The sequence below is a fragment of the Manacus candei genome, unplaced genomic scaffold, assembly GCF_025592945.1.
Source record: "Manacus candei isolate 608988 ecotype Guabito, Panama unplaced genomic scaffold, ASM2559294v1 h1tg000084l, whole genome shotgun sequence".
In the NCBI taxonomy this organism is placed as follows: Eukaryota; Metazoa; Chordata; class Aves; order Passeriformes; family Pipridae; genus Manacus; species Manacus candei.
Genome location: NW_026138132.1, coordinates 3,821,160 through 3,832,224, shown reverse-complemented (window position 1 = coordinate 3,832,224; position 11,065 = coordinate 3,821,160). Strand labels below are relative to the sequence as shown.

General features: G+C 45.1%; 2 long non-coding RNA genes across 4 annotated transcripts; both read left to right on the top strand.

The window, feature by feature from the left end:
• The first annotated feature begins 2,690 nt into the window (after positions 1-2,690).
• On the top strand, positions 2,691-5,124 carry LOC127482023 (uncharacterized). 2 transcript variants are annotated; one of them, XR_007908402.1, is made up of 4 exons: positions 2,691-3,191; positions 3,725-3,875; positions 3,970-4,037; positions 4,204-5,124. It is a non-coding gene; the product is annotated as an uncharacterized LOC127482023 (long non-coding RNA). The 2 variants fall into 2 exon arrangements; XR_007908403.1 differs by lacking the exon at positions 2,691-3,191 and having other exon boundaries at positions 3,664-3,875.
• Positions 5,125-6,760: 1,636 nt separating this feature from the next.
• LOC127482024 (uncharacterized) lies at positions 6,761-7,536 on the top strand. 2 transcript variants are annotated; one of them, XR_007908405.1, is made up of 2 exons: positions 6,761-6,794; positions 7,143-7,536. It is a non-coding gene; the product is annotated as an uncharacterized LOC127482024 (long non-coding RNA). The 2 variants fall into 2 exon arrangements; XR_007908404.1 differs by lacking the exon at positions 6,761-6,794 and adding an exon at positions 6,967-7,081.
• Positions 7,537-11,065: the final 3,529 nt, after the last annotated feature.

Genomic DNA, 11,065 nt, shown 5'->3' with positions numbered 1-11,065 from the left:
TTCTGCTCCTTGCATCTCATCTCTTGCTCAAAACCCAAGATGATTCTATTTTGCCAGGCAGGATGTATTCAGAAATCCAGTTTAACAGTCTTGTCTTTCCCCATGTTTTGGAACAGCTCTGATTGTAATGATTACATTTGATTAACAGATATTCTCCCCCCTCTCTGGCAGCCACTTGCATACAAACTTGGTTTTGCCTTCAACAGAACTATGCAGCCCTGGAAATCCTTGCAGCAGGGAAGTCTCTCCAACATAAATAAAAACAAGTGTGGGACTAGGCATGGAATCTTAATTAAATTCAATCACCTTGTAGTTTGGCTTCGCTTTGTGCAGCCCTGTATTTAAGATTGTGACATATTTGGACAGCACGAACCCAATTACTGCATTTTAACAACAGCAACAGTTGACTTTCTCCAGGTGAGCCTTGTAGGGTTTTTTTCCCTCACCAGGATCTAACTTGAGCTGAACAATACAGAGCAGCTCCCCCAGAGATCAAGAAGCTCTGCCATTATCTATATTTCACTGTGTCAGCCCATGACAGCCACAGCCTGCAGAGCTGTCACTGCAGTCACTGCTGTCACCCTGCATTCCACAAGGTTATGCTCTGTCTTGACTTAAAATCACTTTCTGCTGGTGCCCAGCACTCAGAGATTCCTTATTATCAAAGTGATCACTATAAGGGGCTTTCTTCTCATCCATCACCCTGTCACTGCACCACTCCCCCTTTTGCCATAGTGTCCTTTTACTTAATTCTGAGTTTTTACATGAAGCTGCTTCTGTCAAGTCCATCTTTCTGTGATGATTTGATCACCTCTCCAGATCGTGTGGATTCGTTGGGATCCACAGCTGTTAATTTAAATTTCTGGAAGTTCTGAGAGAACAGATTTGGTAGTTGGGCAAAGGTCTGTCTGGTTTTTTGGTTTTGTGAAACACCAGCCTACCTTTTCACAACTCTAATCTCAAAATCCCCATGTGAACACTGGCAAATTAATTTAAAAAAACCCACACGTAAACCTGTGGAAAAGCAAGTTTTGCATAAACCTGAATTAACCACAGGCTGCATTTGAGCCATCTCTTGGTGCACAGGAAAATGGCAATAAACCCTTATTACTACCAGCATCAGAAGAAGAAGCAGTCAGTTTTCTCTCTGCTGAGTGCTGAGAAGATGTCACACTAGTCAGGATGACCTGAGCGTGTAGAAGAAATGCAGTTTTGTTCAGGACTCATTGTGAAAGTAGGAAAATAAGGAGCAGGGGAAAGCAAAAATGGTGAAACCAGTGAGGGGAACAACAGGGTCATCTTTGAACTGAGTGCCTTGGGGGGAATGGAGCAGGGAAAAACAGGTAACGGGAAGGAAATCTTGTAGAGCTGAAGGATCAGGATTGATCTGTCACTTACAGATTGAAATAGAAAATGAAATCAAATTTAGCTATTTAGCTATGTAAGTGTGACTTTGCAAAATGTAAAACCGCTTAAAAGTTTCTGCCCAAACTGTGGGCAATTAAGATAAAATAGCTTAGAGAACAGGGAAGGCTTTTTAGCACGTAGAAAAAGGTGGGGAACCCGAAACTGTTTGAAATGATAAAACTTTATGTAACTACTCTATAATGGTAAGAATAGGAGGTAAAACTAAGTGTCTATTTAGATAAGGCAGACTGCAAAAAGAGTGTGTGTACAGATAATTTTAAACTTGCTACTTTCAAACTGTATAAAAGGCTATGGTATTTCTTCGCTCAGTGAAGTGCACTGGGGAAAAACACCCGCCCCTTTGCACTCCCCGGCCGCAATAAAAGCGCTTTTCAGATTTGTTCAAAGGTTTCTTTGAATCAAGATCAGCTAAAACTGCACTGAGGACAGGTGTGTGGCTCCTCGTGCTGCTCCGATGTCCAGCCGGCTCGGGGATGGAGCAGGGGCAGGACGATGGAGCCGGGGGGTTCCACACCCACAGGCCCGGGCCTGGGGGGTTCGTGTGGCAGGAAGGGCCCCGCGGGGCATCCTGGGAAATGAAGTCCCCGGGTACTCCAGCGCGCGTGCGCGGGGGAATGCGCTGTTGTGATTGGTTGGTGGAATCACGTGGTGTGGCGTTTGCTTTCAAAGCGCTTCGTGAAAGAGTTTGGCGGAACAAACACCTGCGGAAAAGCACCAAGATCAGTGTTTACAGAGCCACAGTGCTGTCTGCTCTCCTATATGGATCCGAATCCTGGGTCATCTACAGCCACCACCTGCGACTCCTGGAACGCTTCCATCAACGCTGCCTCCGCACAATCCTAAACATCCCCTGGTCAGATGATGTGACCAATCCATCTGTTCTAGAACAGGCAGCAGTCACAAGCATTGAGGCCATGTTGCTGAGAACACAGCTGTGCTGGGCAGGGCACGTCTCCAGGATGAAGGACCAACCCCCCCCTCCCTAAGATCCTGCTTTATGGGGAACTTGCCACCGGCTGCTGCAAGAGAGGAGCCCCAAAGAGGAGATACAAGGACTGCCTGAAACAACATCTCAGCCTTGGCCATATTGACCACCAGAACTGGTCTGCTCTGGCCTCCAGTGGGGGGGTCTGGAGACACCCCATCTATAACGCTGCTGATGCCTTTGAGAGCGCAGCAGGATCACCCTGGAGGAGAAAAGACAACACAGAAAGAATCGTGTCTGGCAGAATTTACCACCTTAGGAGTCTTTCTGCTCTGCCTTTTACAATCAGATGTGTCTATCTCGTATTGGCCTTTTTAGCCACCAGCGTGTTTGTAAGAAACGTGGGGAGAGCCCTTCCCAAATCTTCGTTCGCAAAGCCCGGCCGTGATGATGATGAAACCACCCCACAGGTGAAGTGGCAGGTGAGGCAGACAGTCCTGCAGGTGAGGCAGACAGTCCTGCCAGTCTGTGAAACACCAGCCACAGCCACCCTTCTGCCTGCAGCAGCACTGTGGCTCTTTCTGAGCTCCAGCTGCTGCTGGTGCTGTGCTCTGTGACACTGCTGGCAAATGTTTCCTTCCTGCAGCAGTGTTTGTTCAGGCCACAGCTCTGTAAACACTCGTGTAGCAACTTTGTCCGAGTTGGCTGAAATTAATGGAGCTACACAAAGCAAAACACACACAGGAGCCTCCCAGAGCAGAAACCTGCAGGTTGGCAGTGGTGTTTATTCACATCCACTTCACCACTGTGGTATACAAAGTAATTAAGAAAACGATAGGTAAGATAATGCTCAAGGGTGGTTTTTCCCTTTTTAAGCTTGTTTTAACATAATGAATTTAGTGGAGTCTGTGATAATCTTTTTTTTCAACTACAAAATGCCTGAGTTTGAGGAGTGTTGGTTAACCTAACCAGCCCAACATGCTCAGCCTCAGTTTCACTGCTTGTTGCAGAAGTGAAAAGCATTGGTCTGGCCAAAGCCTGACCTGCTTTGTCAAACTGTCTCTAGGCTGTTGACACCTCCCAGAATCACAGAATGGTTTGGATTTGAAGCGACCTGAAGGATCATCCAGTTCCTCTGCCTGCCATGGGCAGGGACACCTTCCACTGGACCAGGTTGCTCCAACCTGGCCTTGGACACTTCCAGGGATGGGGCAGCCACAGCTTCTCTGGGAATTCCATCCCAGCCCCTCCCCACCCTCACAGGGAGGAATTCCTTTCCAATATCCCACCTAACCCTGCCCTCTGGAAGCCATTCCCCCTTGTCCTGTCCCTCCATCCCTTGGAAATAGTCTCTCTCCATCTTTCCTGCAGGTTCCCTTCAGGTCCTGGAAGGCCACAATCAGGTCACCCCAAAGCTTCTCTTCTCCAGGTTGAACAATCCCAACTCTCCAGCCTTTCCTCCCAGCAGAGCTGCTCCAGCCCTCTGATCACCTGGGTGCCTCCTCTGGACTCTCTCCAACAGGTCAGTGCCCTTCCTGTGATGAAATCATAGAACCATGGAATGGTTTAGACTGGAAGGAACCCTAAAACCTATCTCACTGCACCCCCTGCCACAGGCACGAGCACCTTCCACTTCTCCAGTCACAGACCTAAAGGCTGACAGCTTTATTTGGGCACTATCTGGGTAGGTATGGATTGATTTGATTCCTTTTTTTTATTAATTTCCCCCTCTTTGTGCTTCTGTGGGTCCTTGGCTGTGCTGGCCACGTGATAGGGGCACATGGACACCTGAGGATCCCAATATTTCCATGGGAAATACAAACACATGTTTAATTCCCACTGGATTTCAGATCCAGCACTTTTATTATGCCAGCCCTTCAGCTGGAGCTGTGCCCTGCAGCTCCAGGGCTGCAGCAGAAAACAGAGCTCCTGAATCTTTATGGGAAATCCAGCAAACTGGTGAATACTGAAAAACTAGGAGGGAAGAATCGAAGTAGAGCTGCCACTGATGCTGAGGTGACTCCTGAGGCAGCAGGAGGGGGGGGAAAGCTGTCTTGGAGCTTTATTATCACCTGATCACATGGATGAAGATGGCAGGAAGCTGCAACACTGTCAAAACACCAAAAAAAAAAAGGCATCTAAAGAGATGCAAAGTGGTCAGTCCTGTCCTGTGTGACACTTTATTGCTGCCATGGGCAAATATCCAGTGGGGAATCCAGCACACAGAAGTTATTTGGGAACAAAACACAGCAGCCAACATGTTGCTCTATAAAAATTATATTTTCCGAGGCTCAGTAATTACAGTGAGCAGTTCCCAGAGTGCACAGGCAAAAGGGAGATGTCACAGCCAGAACAGCTCCTGCTTGTTCCACCCTTTACAAACATGTTGTGCATCTGTTGGTATTTGAGTTCAGAGGGACTGATCCAGCACCAGCTGATGTTGATGAAAGGATATTCATTATCTTTAGGGGCTTCTGGATTAGCATCAGATTTATTAAACCTTTCAGCCAGGGCCCAGTTGGCCATTTGGGAGTTGAAAGCATCTTGTGTCCACAAGTGTCTTAATTATAAATTATCTACACTGTCACATGTTTGATGTTTTGACAGGCTTGAGGACTCTGGGAGTACTTTAGCAGGTGGAAAGGTGTCTAATACTGAAATGGACTTTCAGACAGGAGTGTGTAATGGTCTGCTTTTCAACTGAAGAAAATGCTTGATGTATTTTTGTGTTTTTATCCTCTTGTAATGCATCATCTGGGGCATTTAAGCCTAAGTGTGTAAAACAGGAATTGTTCATACAAGATGAGAGGAGCTCTGGACATACAGGCTCAGATCCTGACTCTGCCTTCACTTGACTGAGTCATAAAATCTGGACTGTATCTCTGTCTGCAAAGTATGTATATTAATAATTCCTTATACAGGGGGAATATTATGAAACCCTTTATGATTTTAAGATCCTTCACTGGTAAATGTGATACTGAAAGGGTGGATGGAAAATGGAAATATATCAGATATTCCCTGCCTTTTTCAAGAACTGCTTTGCAGAATTTAGCCTACAGGCTAACTCCCCATGAAATTTATTATTCACTTAAATACTGCATGGCAAGATTGTTCCAGCTAAACAAAGTGTCCTACTGCTCACTATCAGAGGGAACAGTCTGCTGCAACTACTCCATAATTGTGCTACTAATGTATACTTTATTAAACTCCTGCTGTTTTCCTAACTGGTTTATCTACTAAAAATAGTCTGATTAATAAAATGGATGTCAGATGTATCCATCTTTATGCATTTTCCCCATGGAATTAGACAGTACTAAACAGTAATTTGGATTTTTTCTTTTCCTGTTAGTGTTAAGCAATGTCAGTTACTCTCTGCAGTGGATTGCTGGGAGGATATTACAAATTTGAATTCAATTCAGGTTGGCAGCGATGAGAATTCAGGTGTTAACTGGTCTATTGTGTCATGGCAACCATGGAACACATTAGGATGCCACTGGCCCAAGTGAACCCAGTCTGGATGAAAGCCCTTTTCTTCGATTTTAACCTTACAAAATCTGAAAACAAACGTGCTTGGGAAGCCCCCCTTAAAATCACATCAGCATGACTGCATGCTATGTGTTTAAATTCTGTATTTTAAATTCAGATGGATACAAAAGGGTTGGTGAGTCTGTCCTTTGCCTGTTTCTCTCCAAATCACAGCCATTCTGACAGCATTTCTCTGGCTGGGTTTGGGCTGCAGGAAGGTTTGAACACGGCTCTGGTGGGTGTCATTATGCAGATTAAAGCACTATTTCACTCCTCATCTGTGTTACACATTCAGATGTTAACGATATATTGTTTGGAAACTACAATTATGTCACAGGGTATCAGTGAAAGAGTCTCTGCTAAATAGTTCAGTGAGTGCCACACTCCACATCTCAATATTTGTCTGTGTCATTTGAGGCTCTTACAAGTTCCCTGGAGGGTTTTGGAAGGAGAAAGAGGACATTGCAGAGGGTTTGATTATCCTCTCATCAGCAGCCACGTCCCTTGGTTGATTTGATGGCATCCCCCCAGCCTACAGTGCTAGAAAATATAAGGAGGATCAAAAATTCTGCTCACAGAAACAATGTGTTAAATTAATCCATTAAAATAACACCACTGGCTTTGCTGGGATTACTCCCCAGCATTAACTGGTGCTTTTTTCCCAATGGAATGTAACAGATATTCAGTAGTCTGAACAATCAGAGAGTTGGTGTCACACAACCCCTCTGCATCTCCCTTGGAAATGGCACACTCCTACTTCAAAGGAATATGAGAATGAGGAACACAATCCTTTGCAGACACCTGCAGTTCTCTGGAGAGGTTCTGCTGCTTCCTTCCCACGTGTTTGCTGAAGGAGCTCACACAAAGAAAGGAACTTTTTCCCTGTGAGCATCCAGCAAATGAAATGGGAATGCAGGTGAACATCAGTTAAGGTTTGGCATTGCCTTACCTGGGTTCTGGCAGGATCCTGAATGCAGGTGAACATCAGTTATGGTTTGGCATTGCCTTACCTGGGCTCTGGGAGGATCCTGAATGTAGGTGAACATGAATTAGGGTTTGGCATTGCCTTACCTGGGCTCTGGGAGGATCCTGGGAATGAAGGTGAACATTATCTGGGTTCTGGGGGGATCCTGGGAATGCAGGTGAACATCAATTAGGAATTGGCATTGCCTTAGCTGAGTTCTGGGAGGATCCTGAATGCAGGTGAACATGAATTAGGGTTTGGCATTGCCTTACCTGGGCTCTGGGAGGATCCTGAATGCAGGTGAACATCAATTAGGGTTTGGCATTGCCTTACCTGGGCTCTGGGAGGATCCTGAATGCAGGTGAACATGAATTAGGGTTTGGCATTGCCTTACCTGGGCTCTGGGAGGATCCTGGGAATGCAGGTGAACATCATCGGGGTTCTGGGAGGATCTTGGGAATGCAGGTGAACATCAATTAGGAATTGGCATTGCCTTAGCTGGGTTCTGGCAGGATCCTGAATGCAGGTGAACATGAATTAGGGTTTGGCATTGCCTTACCTGGGCTCTGGGAAGATCCTTGCTGAATTCAAACCACCTTCCTTGCTCAAAAGTACCAATGAATTAAAAGACACACCAATAATTCTCGCAGTGGAAACTCTGCTCTGATTTGACCAAGCTTCAAACATCAAGCTTCTTCCCTCCAGAGGGAGAGAGAGGGAGCTCAGCCACCCCCTGGCCTTCAACACCTACACACAGCAGACACCACCAGCAAAACAACCAAAACAGAACTGCCAACAGCTTCTGGTGCTGTGATATGTGATTTTGAGCAGAAGCAAACAACATGAGTGGTGATTGACTCTCCAGGGAACACTGCCCTGGCACCCAGTCACCTCTGAGCCCCTCGGACTCTCAAGGGGGGCCAATTTCAAACCATGACACACCAAGTAAAGGGTTTCATGCAAAAAACCGTGGAAAAGTGTTTTCCTTTAATGGGACTCCCTCAATCCCGTGGATCTCTGCAGTTCTTTTAATGGCATTGCCTTTCCCGTGCCTTTAATCAATAACAATGAGGGATATTTTCTCTCCTGTGGTAAATAAATAATTGTGATTCGTGAAACAAATGGGTGATTACATCAAAATAAAACAAACGTATTGTAAAACTTAATTACAGCCCCATGAAGAAATGAAACAGACCCTTACAAGGTCAAGAGGCCCTAAACCTCCCTACTATCCTAAGAATAAAATATGGTTTTTTTAGGCTCCTGTTTGCCCAAGAATGCATGAATTATGACTGGTTGTAGAGATAACCCTTTTAGCTTTAGCTGTAAGAAAACCCATGTATTAAAAACTTAGCAAAAACCTGTAGAATGTATATGTATATGATATAATTAATATGCATGAAGTAGCTAAGATAAATACTAAATGTACTCTGTAGTAGGGGTGCAGATTTGGGAAACTGGTCCCCATTTCTGCTTGCTTTTTCCATATAATAAACCATTATTCAAAAACTTACAGAAACTCGAGACTTTGTTTATCACATCTCCTAAACAAGGACAGTTCTTGGCCAAACTGAAGGCTGAATTGTCATGCAGAAAAGCACTGCACTAAAGGCTGTGGGGACACGTGGCAGCCCTTCCCATGGCATTTAAAGCACCAGGGAAGGAGGCTGGTCCATGGTGTGTGCAGCAGAGGAGCTGAGGAGTGCAGTCAAATCCACAGCTCAGCAGAGTCACTTTCTACTTAATAGTTTTAATCTCCTTCAAATGGAGGGTTGCAGCCCACTCTTCAGTGGCTGTTATGCTTAGTTTGCTGCAAGTGCCCCCAGGGATATCATATTTCAGCCTGGCTTTTGACATTTTATATTTTAATTAAGCTTACCCTGTAGGAAATAAGATGTTAACAACCAGGCTTCCCTCCCTAACACAACGGGACGCCTGCAATGAAATGTGCTGCCTGTGCCCCTTCCAAACCTGCCCTTTTGTTGTGTGTAACATCTCTGGGGAGCCCAGGCAGGCTCTGTGTGAAACATCCAAACCTGCCACCATTAAAACGTGGCTCACTTAATTCCTATCTTACTGTTATTGCAGCTCCATCAGGGTGAGAAGATTTGTCTGGTTCAACTATGATGTTGTTCCTGGGGAGTAGAACCAGAAAGCAACATGGATTGTTTATTTGAGATTTATTGTTTTGATTTGGTTTGATTTATTGTTTATTTATTTTATCTTACTGAAGATTTGGGGAATAAATTTTTTTTGCTTTAAAGGGAGAGTGCCTTTGAAAGTGCAGGGTTCTTGTTTGATTTGTCAGCACCACTCATTTTGGCTCCATCCCAGAGTCAGTATTAAGGTTTTCACCCACTTGGCCAACACTGGAATCTGTTACTTGGCAACTTGGTGTATTGAAAGGGATTTAATCCCTTTTATACCTCTCAGACTCAAACAGGAAGAAAAACCCTACAGGGTAATAACTTACAGTGCATCAGCTAATAGGTGGTTTTGTGATGCCATTCATGGGGAGAGCAGGGTAATTCAGTTTGGTTTAATCTTCTTTCAGTGGTGGTTAAATCAGTTTAAACCACCTCGTGCTGATGTGGTCTGGGAGTGTTTCCTTGCTGGGAAGTTTCCCTGGGCAGTGCCAAAGCCTGGGGCCATTTGCTGCCCTTCCTCTGCCAAGTGGGGAATGTTGGGGTGGCTCAGACCCCTGCACTCCAAGAGCTGGACTATCAGCCTTTTTTCCTGGGCTAGTCCCTGAAAAGACAGAAAACAGGTGCAAAAATTCAAATCTTAAAGAAGCAACATAGGAAAACAAGAGATGAGAAGGGATAGGGACAGAAAACATTGGTGAGGTAGCTCTGAGGAGTGTGAGAGGGACTGATTTCAGCACAGCTTTTTAAAAAAGAACAAGAAGAGGAGTAATTTTGTGTTAGAGTGTGGTATTTTATCTCATCCTCGCTGCAGTGACGTGGCTTTGGGGAAATTTGTCCTGTCTTCTGTCCTGGAGCAGGAAAGCTGCTGAAGGAGGAGTTTATCTGTGTGTGGTTTGCAATGTGTACCTCTTGTAATCCAAATACATTGTTCTCTTTCTCTGTGTTTTGCACAAGTGTGGAAGATGAATAAGTTGTTGTGGCAGTGAGGAACAACTGTGGCTATGTTTGAGTCAAACTGCAGTGTCGTTCTGTGGGTTTCTTCTTTTGCTTTATGGGAGAAGAGCAATCTCTATTCCAGGAATCCAGCTGAATATTTGGTGGTCTCCAAATAATTTTCAGCTTTGCCAAATATTTTTGTGTATCAGAGACGTTATTTAAATATTTTCTTTGCCTCCATTCTCCATCTGCAGTGTATGCTAATGCTTCCCTGCAACAAATAGGTGTTGGGAACGTGAATGCATTAATATTTTATGGGAAGGAGGGTGCAGGTTTTCTATGAGACCAGGGTAGCAATACAGATACCTGAGGGGGCTACAATGGCTTTATCAAGTCAGAAAACCAGAGCTGTAACAGTGAAGTGCCTCACAGTGCTGTTGTGATCAAGGAAGGAAGGAATGTGACTACTGGGTGATTTTTTTTTTGCCCCATTTGCTCAAGGTTTGGCTTTAATTTTTGGAAGCTGAATTCGAGCTCTTATGCAAACTCCTGGCAAAGCTGGTGGGGATGTGCAGGTTTGTAGCACCTGTGTGTTGCTCTGATGGGCTCATCTGAGCTGACTTGTGGTCATTAGGGAGCCTGTGCTTCATGCAGGACATCTGAAAGGGTGACAGGACTTCTGAAATGCTGACAATTTACTAAAGCTGCTCCTGCCAGTTTAAACAGCATCCTCAAAAGACACAGCACTTTGGTGTGAAGACTGAGCTGCATTGTCTCCCTGCCCTCTTGAACTTGTTTTTCTGATGCTGGACTACTTTGTCTTTCATTTCTCTGACCTGAAACACTCAGATCACAGATGCCTGAAAGCGATGAACTGAAGTTGCTCGAATCCCCAGCTCTATTTCCAACCCCACACACTGTGACAGCCTGATTTAGATGTCCAGGTCAAACAATTCTTTGCACTTGACTGCATCAACCATCCTTGGTGCAGTTGTTACCTTCTGTGTTAAGGCTTTTTGTTATTTTGACTGGGCTGGAGGAGGCAGGAAGGGCACTGCCTTACCAGCCTGGGACTAATGTGTGTCACATGTTTGTTGTCACTCTGGTGCCCAGAGCCTTCCAAAACAGTGTGGTTGATAC